This window comes from Gossypium hirsutum, chromosome A08 (genome assembly GCF_007990345.1).
Source record: "Gossypium hirsutum isolate 1008001.06 chromosome A08, Gossypium_hirsutum_v2.1, whole genome shotgun sequence".
Taxonomy (NCBI): Eukaryota; Viridiplantae; Streptophyta; class Magnoliopsida; order Malvales; family Malvaceae; genus Gossypium; species Gossypium hirsutum.
This window is the reverse complement of record NC_053431.1, coordinates 74,730,357-74,742,516: the sequence shown is the minus strand read 5'-3', so window position 1 is coordinate 74,742,516 and position 12,160 is coordinate 74,730,357. Positions and strand designations below refer to the sequence as shown.

Below are 12,160 nucleotides of genomic sequence, written 5' to 3'. Positions count from 1 at the left end.
AACCAGATTGTGATCGATGAAGAAGTGAAAGAGAGATTTAATTCAATTTTCAATCATCAACGTATAATGCTAGAAAAAGGTTTTAATTTGAAGAGTAATGATTTGATGGCAGTCCCTATACCGATTAGAAAGATAATCAATGCTCTTAAGTGGGAACGATTTTGTGATGCTCGTTCACTTCCCGATGATGAACTAGTTCGAGAGTTCTATGCAAGTTTGACAACACAAGATGCTACTAAGGTCATCATTCGGAAGAAAAAGGGTACCTCTTACTTCTAAGTCCATCAATGATTTATTTAATTTACCTGATGTTGAAGAAGATGAGTACTACCTTATGATGAACAACAACAAATGGGATTTTCTTCAACAAGTGCTTGATGTTGTGACAAATCCGGGATCCCAATGGATTGTAAGAAAGTATGGGAGCCATTCTTGCCGAAGGGAATACCTAAGACCAGTAGAAAAGATGCTATCTTTGAGACATGGATGGAAGATACTGATTATACAAGCGAAGAAGAAGCTAAAGAAGACAAGGGGAATGAGTCAGAAAAATAAAAGGGGGGATTCTTGTCTTTTTATTTATTTATTTTAGGTCTTTAGGAATTTGTTCCTTAATAGGTAAGATTTAATGTCTACAAAATAAAATATAGCAAGCATGAATAAATGCTTCTTTAAAAAGAAAAAGACTAAGTGATGTGGTAATGGGAATGAACATGTCTAGGATTGGATTATAAGGAAAGACTTGGTATTTAAGCAGTCTTAATAACTCACGTCTCTTTCTTTTTAACCCTACCTAGTGTTCAGTTTTCATTTATTACTTTGTTCTTGCAATAAGGACATTGCTTCTTGTTATAGGGGGTAAGGCAAATAATTTCTCAAAAGTTTTAAAATTTTCAATTATGTTTCAATCATTTCTTTCATGAGTATGTTTTAATAAATGAATGTTTAGAGAAATTCTTTGTTAATGAGATAGCTTGTATACAAGCATGAACGATGGTTTTATCTGAGTGATTGTATGTTATCATGAAGAACAAAATGATTGTATGATTTTAGTCTTAGGTAATGCTTGCCATGAAAACTTAGTTTCTTTTGAGATTAGACATGCATGAATGTTTATATCTTTAGAATTGACTTTGTAACTTTCTTGAGGCGAAATCCTAGGAGACAAAAAAATCTAAAATGATATAGGAACCAGTTTCTTTGGATGGTTTGATTCTCTTCAAGCCCACCTTATCATATTATACCCTTGAAAGTATAATTTTGAGCTTAAAAGCCCTGTTTATTGCAATGAACCTACATTAAAAGCCATATCTCCATCTTTTGAAGTTATCCTAATTTTGCACACCCATCTTAACTAAAGTTTTCTTGGTAAGCAACATTTGAGGAAGTTTTCATAAAGATGTATGTGCTCATGCTTAAATAAAAAAGCGAAGAAAAGTTTGCTCAGTTTCCACAAAGAAAAATGTATGAGCATGAGTTCAAAATAAGTTTGGGGGTATTCCAAGGGATCACTTAAAGAAAAAGGTAGAATTTTGAGAAATCCAAGACAAAGTTAAAGGTTAAGATTTTTTAAAACCGAAATGTCCTATCCCTTAAAATCCTTACCTTTAACCGAGCCCCATTACAACCTTATAAAAGACCTATTGATTTGATGATTATGTCACCTACATTAGTGGAGAGGAAGTCCTAAGTTAAACATATGAAGATCATAAATAAGCGTCGTGATTGTTTGCTTGATTGATAAGAAATTATGTTGAATGAAGAAATTTATTTATGGCTGTGACATATAGGCAAACTATGATTCATGTTGGCATATTTTGAAGCTTCGTATAATCTTAAGGAATGTTTGCATATGAATTACTTATTAATAAAGAAGATTGAAGAGCATGAAGTTATTAATGCATGATTATGAGACAAAGATTGATGCTACTTATACAATTAGCAATTTTGCCTTAGCGGGACCTTGTGCTGTGCATGAACATTTCTCGCGACTAGCAATGATTTAAGTTTGGGGGTGTCTAGACTGAAAAATATATAGGATTTTTCCTAAATAATTCATCACCTTTTTACTTAAATTTATTGTTAAAACCAAGTAATTGTTTAATAAGTTAATGAAATATATGAAAATATGAAAATATGAAATTGGGACATAGAAATTATTAAAATGTGATTTTATGCTTTATTATATAGTTTTCATGCAGAAAATGGCTTCTTTTATATTAATTTGAGCATATTATATTTTCAAGCTATAAAGTGGGTCATGCATGATTAAATTAAATAATAAAATATAAAGTTATATATAATAATTTATTTTAATATATTTCATTAATAAATTGGGTTTTAATTAATAAAGTAAATTGATTAATTAAAGTGGTTAAATTATATTCTTTGGTCCTCTAAATTATCTACTATTGTTCGACAGGTCTGAGAGCTTTATGTTTGTTACAAAACCATCCAAATGGAGGACTAATTCAACCTAAAATTCGACTGCATGTAGATGTTCATGAATCAAATTTTGGTTTAATTACACAAGGTCCTTGAAGAGTTAAAGAAATCAAAGATTTACCTGGAGATTTGCAATTGACCAAGTCCTGATCCTGATGATGTTGTGCATTTAAATCAAGAAAAAATCAGCCACATGATAAACCGTAATTTGTACATATTTTTATCCCATGCTTAGCACATTTATGGATGGTTTTTCCTTAGAATTGGTGAATTCGATGCACCTAATCCTTTAATTTCATGTTTTATACATAGGTGAGCATAGGAGAGTAAAAATAAGCAAGAAACGGGACAAAAACAGAGAAAATGGACCCAGATGGGAAATCAACACGGCCTGGACTTCGTCACACAGGCATGTCACACGGTCGTGTCTCTTTGGTAGGATCGAAGCACGACTTACACTCCCGTGCCTATTCAATAGCCTTGACCACAGGCTGGAGTAATTGCACACGGGCGTGTCACACGGGCGTGTCCCTACCGAGCCCAAGTATAACCCTATTCAGGAAAGGCCAATCTGGAGGGCTCTGAGGCATTTTAAAGCCTATTTAAACACCTGATGAGGCACTTAGAAGGAGGACGAAGAGGAGGAAGCAAGGAATTACTCAAGGAAAGTCGATTGATCCATCTCAGAAGTCGGATTCATCATCAAGAATGAAGATCTCCCTTCAAGTTTCTTTAGGAGTTTTGGGTTTTCTTATATTTTGTTATTTTTATGCTTTTGAGATGTTTTCCTTCATAAGTATGAACTAAAACCCCCAAATACCTAAGGGGAATGAAACCTAAGACGGATCTTGTTATTATTATCTGAATTGTATGATAAATATTTGATTTACTCTTAATTATGTGTTCTTAATTCTTATTTTAATATTCCAGGATATTGATTCAAGTTCATGCTCTTATTCAGAGTAGGAATCGACCCTGTCTAAGAGTAAATTTGTTGTAATTAAGCGGAGTTGATTGCGTGCTAGAGATAGGGTGACAAGATTTTGCCGGATTAGGGTGAAACCTAATAAGGGAATCCATAGATCGAGTTAATACAATTCTAAGGTGTTAATTAGAAAGAGATTTCAATTATTCAACCTAGGTTTAGACATTATTAGTCTTGAGAGAGATAATAATATAACTTAGAGATTTCTACGGATCAAGTCAAATGAATAAATCATCTGATTCAGAGTCAAATAACAAGTGAAATCTAGGTGGATTTTTCCTTAGGTATTGTCTTAATCAATTGAATTTTCTAAAAAGTATTTTCCCAATTTTTCTTTCTGTGCATTCTTAGTTTAGTAATTAGTTTAGATAACCAAACCTCTTGATTTTTAGGCTAGATAATAAAAAGGAAGTAAATACTAGTACTCGAGGTTCCTTTGGGTTCAACAATCCGGTCTTGCTGAACTATACTACAGTTCAATAGGTACACTTTCCTTAATCGTGATAATAAGTTAGTCTCAAGAACGATTCATTTATAAATTTTTAAAACCTGTCACGAATATCACGCATCAAGTTTTTGGCGTCGTTGCCGGGGAACTAGGATATTAGGAACACTCAATTTTATTACTTTAGCCATTTTACTTTTATTGCAATTTTAAATTTTTTTTCTTTTCTAATTTTTCATTTATTTTCTTCCGATAGGTTTTTCTAGTTTATGACCAGAAGAAACCCGTCAGGACCACTACTTTTTGACGGTGAGATCGACCGTACAGTTCGCAAAAATTGAAGAGAAAGAAGGCAAAGCCTAAGGTACACAGAGGACGAGCAAGAGGACGACACTTCAACCACAACCGAGGAGATGGCTGAAAACCAAGAAAATCCGCTACCTCCTGCGATTGCTGCTAATCCAGTAAATTAGAATCTTACTCCACGCACTATGTATGATTATGCTAAATCTAATTTAATAGGAACTGAATCGAGCATAGTTAGGCCTGCTGTTGCTACAAATAATTTTGAACTGAAACCTAGCACAATTCAAATGATCCAACAGTTTGTTCAGTTTGATGGTTTGCAGCACGAGGATCCCAACGCTCACTTGGCAAATTTCTTAGAGTCTTGTGACACTTTTAAAATTAATGTTCGCCTTCGGTTGTTTCCCTTTTTGTTGAGGAATAAGGCTAAACAGTGGTTGAACTCGTTGCCACGAGGATCAATCACCACTTGGGAACAAATGGCCGAAATTTTTTTATTAAAATAATTTTCGCCAGCTAAAATAGCCAAATTACATAATGATATCTCTTCTTTTGTGTAGATGGATTTAGAAACACTCTACGATGAATGGGAGAGATACAAGGACCTCTTGAGAAGATGCCCTCACCATGGGTTACCACTCTAGCTACAGGTTCAGACCTTTCATAGTGGCCTGAATCCTTTGACTCGACAAATGGTTGATGCAGCTACTGGCAGAACCATCAATAATAAGACACTTGAAGATGCCTATGAATTTATAGAGGAGATGTCACTGAATAGCATATCAGTGGCAAGTCATGAGGACAAATCCAACGAAAACAGCCGACGTTTATAACGTCTATTCAGTCACCATGCTCTTTAATCAGGTAGAACTCTTGAATAAGAAAATTGATGGTTTCCTTAGTTCTTCTCAAGTTCACCCAGTAATGCAGTGCAAAGCAAGTGGAGGTGGATCAAGCAATTCAAAATAACCACCCTATGGCCACAACATGGAGAATGAGTAGTTAAATTACATGGGTAATAATCCTCGATCTCAAAATAATCCTTATAGTAATACTTACAATGTAGGTTGGAGGAACCACCCAAATTTTTCATCGGGACGCTAAGGGAATCAGAGACCACCACCTTTAGGCTTCCAACAACCACCCTACCAATAAGAGAAAAAATCAAACCATGAGGAGATGTTAACAAAATTCATCTCAGTGTCAGAAACTCATTTTCAGAATACCGGGACGACACTTAAAAATCAACAAGTGTCAATCCAAGGGCTCGAAACTCAGATCGGTCAGCTCGCTAAATTAATATCCGAACGACCACAAGGTAGCCTACCGAGTAACACTAAATCTAACCCAAGGGAGCAAATCAATGCTGTAACACCCCGTACCCGAGACCGTTGTCGGAATCGAACACGAGGTGCTAACCGACTTAATTCATTTACTTTTACAGTCCATTTTAAAAATTTCCAGGCAGTTGGCTAACTGTGTCACTGTCACCTTAAAAATCATATCTTGAGTTCTAAAACTCGAAAATCAGTTTTGTAATTTTTCCCTGAAACTAGACTCATATTTCCATCTACTTAATATTTTTATAGAATTTTTGGTCAGGCAAATTAGTACATTGTATTAGTCAAAGTCTCCCATGTTACAGGGATCGACTACACTGACCTTTGTACATTACGACTTGGATATCTCCCTGTACAGGGCTTCAATACTGATGTCGTTTGTTTCTATAGAAACTAGACTAAAATAGGAATCTATACATATATGGCATAACTTCTAAATTTCTCTGGTTAATTTATAATGAATTTCCAAAGTCAGATCAGGGGATCCAGAAACCGTTCTGGCCCTGTCTCACGAAAACTTTAACATCTCATAATATACTGTTCATATGAACGTTTCGTTACTTTCCTATGAAAGTAGATTCATCAAGGTTCGATTACATAATTTATTCACTATTTAACCCCATTCCTACTATTTTTAGTGATTTTTCACATCCACATCACTGCTGCTGCCAGCATCTATTTTTAAGGTAAACTTTACCTATTTCATGATCCTCCATGGATCAACTAGAGTTTGTCATACATATTCCAAAAATGATCATGAATAACCATTCCCATGGCTAACTGTTACCAACATTTCCATACCTCTCGACGGACAACATACAAAACGATTATAAAGCTATGATCAAAGTATATTTAAGCCATTTTCGCATGGCTATCCAAATTTACACAAAACCGAAGGGTACATGACCAACAACAAAAGGGTAGTCCTATAAATGCCATTTCAAAGTTCAACCAAAAGTATACCAAAAGGAGCTTTGATAGTGTGGGCGACTTCGACTTCAAAATCCCGAGTTCGATAGCTGAAGAACCAAAATCTATAAAACAGAGAATCAAAGAAACGGAGTAAGCATTAAATGCTTAGTAAGTTTTGAGCAAAGAATTTAGACACAACCAAAGTATAGCATTCATGTAGCTAAACGGATAATTTCATATGCACAAATTTTCAATATCATACTTACTTCACATTACCAACCCTTTTATTCATACACAAAGATCAACTTAGCCAAAGGTCGGTAGCTCATTTATCAACTGAGCGAATACTTATTTGTAAGGGCTCAACTAATTCAAAGCACATACGAAACATACCTCAATGTTGGGATGTTACAAGCGTATTAACTGAAATTTTTACAGCAAGATCATTCATTCCCAAATCACGTACCTTCGAAATTTAACCGGATATAGCTACTCGTTCAAATGCCTTCGGGACATAGCCCGGTTATAGTAACTCGCACAAATGCCTTCGGGACTTAACCCGGATTTAGTAACTCGCACCAATGCCTTCGGGCTTAGCCCGGAATCAGTATCTCGCACAAATGCCTTCGGATCTTAGTCCGGATATGGTCACTTAGCACAAAGCCTTCGGGACTTAGCCCGGACATCATTCAAATAACCATGCACATTTAACAATAAATCATGACACATTCGTGTTTCATTTTCATTAGCAAAACTCAAACACAAGACACTTATCACTCTTGCAATTTCGGCTCAATAGCCACACACAAAGAGCATGATTTTGATTTGCTTAAAACATGATCTAATCAAATCATAATTTAAGCTCTATTACTCAAGAACTTACCTCGGATGTGGTCGAACGTTTTCAGCGGTTATTCGATAACTTTTTTCTTTCCCTTATCCAACTGTGGTCCTCTAAGCTCTTGAGCTAATTCAAACAAATTCAACTTATTAAAGTCTCATTATGCTAGCTTATGGCCGAATATGACAAGGAGTTTGATTGGTCTTATGGCCACCTTCTAGCTCAACTACACAATGGTCATATGCATTTTTAATCACATCAAGCAATTTAATACAATTCATTCGAACATCAAAAGAAAACCTCAAGGTACTTAGCCCATATATACTTTAGGCATTAGAGTCACATATATATATGGAATCATGAATCAAACTCAACATTTTAGCTAATATTCCCCCTTGGCCGAATTTTCTAAGCCAAGACAAAAGCATCAATATGCTTGCCTCTAACCGAATACATGCAACACCAATCTTCTTCCTATGGCCGAATATGCATGTCTATGTTGAGGCCGATTATATACTTAATACCACACATAAATGGCATACATTTTACTAACTAATGCATTACATATTATAACTCAATACGCATCCATCATTTAATCCATAACCGAAGCACCATCATGTGTAAGTATATACCTTGAGATAATATATAGGTCATACCAATACATCATGTGCAATCATATATATATGTGCAAGAGCCGAATCTCAAAGTTGATTATAACTAAACATGAACATAAATCCAAAACACAAATCTTACCTACCATGCAATAAGCATAAATCATACTTATGGATATACCATGGCCGATACTTCCAACAACACCAAATAAAAATATACTTCATGAATCTAAGGTAGAACCAAGAAAGAAACTCATAATCATCAAGATGTAAGCAACTACCATTGTTCATCTAGATTTAGCATGAAACACAACCATCACCCTTATTAATCTCCATAGCCGAAAACCTTACTTATTCCAAAATCACAATTTCAACATGGGTTACCAACAATAACTTGATATCTCACTCAAAATCAACTAGGATTTCAAGAACTAGTATCAACTTCCTTACCTTAATATCGACCTAAGATGACCGATTGCTTCACTCCTTCCTTAATCCTCTCAATCCGGCCAAGAAGAACCAAAGAACACAACTTGTTTCCTTTCTTCCTTAGAACATTCGGCCAAGAGAAATGAAAAAAGATGGACACTTTTTTTTTGTTTTCTTTCTTACATTCACGGCAATGGGGAGGGGGAGAAACAATCACACACCTTCTTTCTTTTTTTCCATTTCTTTATTACTAACTTTATTTTATTGTTTCCTCCCATGATGCACCAACACAACATGTCTATAACATGTTTTGCCCATCACCCTTTGTCCATCCTAATGTCATGGCCGGCCACTACTAGATGGGGGGGAAATTGACATGCAAGTCCCCCTTTTTCAACATGCACTAATAGGTCTTTATGTTTTGATCTATCACATTTCAAAAATGTCACACATAAGTCCTATTGACTAAATTCACATGCAATTTACTAAATCGAAGCTTAAAATTTTCACACATTTATTTTAGACAATAAATATCATATTCAAATAATTTGGTGACTCGGTTTAGCGGTCCCGAAACCGCTTTCCTACTAGGGTCGCTTTAGGGCTGTCACAACTCTCCCCCACTTAAGAAATTTTCGTCCCCGAAAATCTTACCTGTAAATAAGTTTGGGTATCGTTCTTTCATGGCATTCTCGGTTTCCCAAGTAGCTTCTTCGACTCCGTGTTTGAGCCATAACACCTTTACTAACGGAACCCTTTTGTTTCGCAACTCTTTCACTTCACGAGCTAGGATACGAATCGGTTCTTCTTCATAACTCAAGTCAGATTGAATTTCAACTTCTGAGGGATTAATCACGTGTGACGGATCGGATCTATAACGTCGAAGCATCGAAACATGAAAGACGTCGTGAATCTTTTCAAGTTCAGGGGGCAAAATCAATCTATACGCAACCGGACCAACTCGTTCGGAGATTTCGTATGGCCCAATGAATCTCGGGCTCAACTTGCCCTTACGGCCAAATCTGAGTATCTTTTTCCAAGGCGAAACATTAAGAAACACTTTATCTCCCACCTGATATTCAATGTCTTTTCGTTTCAAATCCGCATACGATTTCTGACGATCTGTGGCTGCCTTCAGACTTTCACGGATTACCTTTACTTTCTGTTCAGCATCTTTAATCAAATCAACTCCGAAAATTTTACTTTCACCGAGCTCGGTCCAAAACAATGGTGTACGGCATTTAACTCTGAAAATTTTACTTTCACCGAGCTCGGTCCAAAACAATGGTGTACGGCATTTACGCCCGTACAAAGCCTCGTAAGGTGCCATCTTAATACTTGATTGAAAACTATTGTTGTAAGCGAATTCAATCAATGGTAAATACCGTTCCCATGAACCACTAAACTCAAGGATGCAACATCTCAACATATCCTCAAGTATCTGAATTACCCGCTAGGATTGACCGTCGGTTTGTGGATGAAAAGCGGTGCTAAAATGTAGCTTGGTACCCAAAGCTTCTTGCAATTTCTTCCAAAATCGCGAGGTGAATCTCGGATCTCTATCCGACACAACAGAAATCGGTACGCCGTGTAATCTCACAATCTGAGAAACGAACAATTCAGCTAGTTTATCCAATGAAAAATCCGTACGCACGGGGATAAACTGAGCCGACTTAGTCAGTCTATCAACAACAACCCAAATCGCATCCTTCTTACTTGCTGACAATGGCAGTCCGGACACAAAGTCTATTGTGACTCGATCCCATTTCCACTCGGGTATTATGATCGACTGAAGTAATCCTGAAGGCACTTGATGTTCCGCTTTCACTTGTTGACATATTAAACATCTCGAAACAAAGTCGGAGATGTCTCGTTTCATACCATGCCACCAAAACCGATGTTTCAAATCATTGTACATTTTCGTACTCCCCGGGTGAATTGACATTCGGCTACAATGGGCTTCGTTCAGAATCATCGAAATGAGTTCTGAATTTCTTGGAACACACAACCGACTTCTGAACCTCAAACAATTGTCATCATCAATTTGAAATTCGGAACACATTCAGCCCGTTTTGCAACCAATTCATCGTCGACTTTCTGAGCTTCACGAATTTGATGAATCAATAATGGTTTGGCCTTTAATTCAGCTACTAACACATTGTTGGGTGGAACAGACAAGTGTACATTCATCGATCGTAAAGCAAACAGTGATTTCCGGCTTAAGGCGTCCGCAACCACATTAGCCTTTCCCGGGTGGTAATCAATGACAAGCTCATAATCTTTCAACAACTCAAGCCAACGTCTTTGTCGCAGATTTAAGTCTCTTTGAGTCATCAAATATTTGAGACTTTTGTGATCCGAAAATACATGGCACTTTTCACCAAATAAGTAATGTCGCCATATTTTCAAGGCGAATATGATGGCAGCTAATTCGAGATCATGGGTCGGATAATTTTTCTCATGTGGCTTTAATTGTCTCGACGCATAGGCCACAACTCGACTTTCTTGCATCAACACGCAACCTAACCCAAGTAGGGAGGCGTCACTATAGATGACAAACTCTTTGCCTGATTCGGGCTGCACTAAAATTGGGGCTTCAGTCAAATAAGTTTTCAGTTGGTCAAAACTTTTCTGACATTTTTCCGTCCATTCGAACTTAATATCTTTTTGAAGTAGCTTCGTCATGGGTGTGGCTATCATCGAGAAACCTTTTACAAACCGTCGGTAGTAACCGGCGAGTCCCAAAAAGCTCTGAACCTCAGTAATATTTCTCGGAGGCTTCCAGTTAAGTATGGCTGAAATTTTGTTCGGGTCAACTCGATACCCGATGCGGATACCACATGACCCAAGAAGCTAACCTCTCTTAACCAGAACTCACACTTACTGAACTTAGCATATAACTGCTTATCCCGCAAAATTTGCAACACTAATCTCAGGTGCTCAGCATGTTCGGTCTCATCTCTTGAATAGACCAAGATGTCATCAATGAACACAACTACGAACCGGTCCAAATACTGTCTGAAGATCCGATTCATCAAATCCATAAATACCGCAGGGGCATTAGTGAGCCCAAACGGCATCACTAAGAACTCGTAGTGGCCGTATCTCGTTCTGAAAGTAGTTTTGGGTATATCTGAATCTCGAATTCGCAACTGATAATAACCCGATCTCAAATCTATCTTTGAAAACACTGAAGCTCCCTTTAGTTGATCAAACAAATCATCAATATGCGGTAATGGATATTTATTCTTTATCGTCATTTTATTCAGCTGACGACAGTCAATGCACAACCTCATGGTTCCGTCCTTCTTTTTCACAAACAATACTGGTGCACCCCAAGGTGAGAAACTTGGTCGAGCGAAACCTCTATCCGTCAACTCTTGCAACTGAGCTTTCAATTCTTTTAACTCGGTTGGTGCCATACGATACGGAGCTATCGAAATTGGCGTAGTTCCAGGTACAAGCTCAATACTAAACTCTACCTCCCGAACAGGTGGTAAACCCGGTAATTCTTCAGGAAAAACATCCGGGTATTCACAAACCACCGGCACAGATTCGGGTTTCTTTTCTAATTCTTTGTCATCAAGTACATACGCAAGGTATGCTTCGCACCCTTTTCTTACATATTTCTGGGCCAACATTGCTGATATTACAGCTGGCAACCCCTTTAAGTCCGTAGACTCAACTCGGATTATCTCGTTATTTGCGCACCTCAAATCAATAGTCTTGCTTTTGCAATTCACAACCGCATCATGCGCGGTCAACCAATCCAAACCAAGAATAACATCAAATTCATCAAACGGCAAAAGCATCAAGTCCGCCGAAAAACAGGAATCTCGAATTACT

General features: G+C 37.0%; 1 non-coding gene across 1 annotated transcript; it reads right to left on the bottom strand.

The window, feature by feature from the left end:
- Window positions 1-4,709: 4,709 nt before the first annotated feature.
- On the bottom strand, window positions 4,710-4,815 carry LOC121205879 (small nucleolar RNA R71). The gene has a single exon (XR_005900952.1). It is a non-coding gene; the product is annotated as a small nucleolar RNA R71 (small nucleolar RNA).
- Window positions 4,816-12,160: the final 7,345 nt, after the last annotated feature.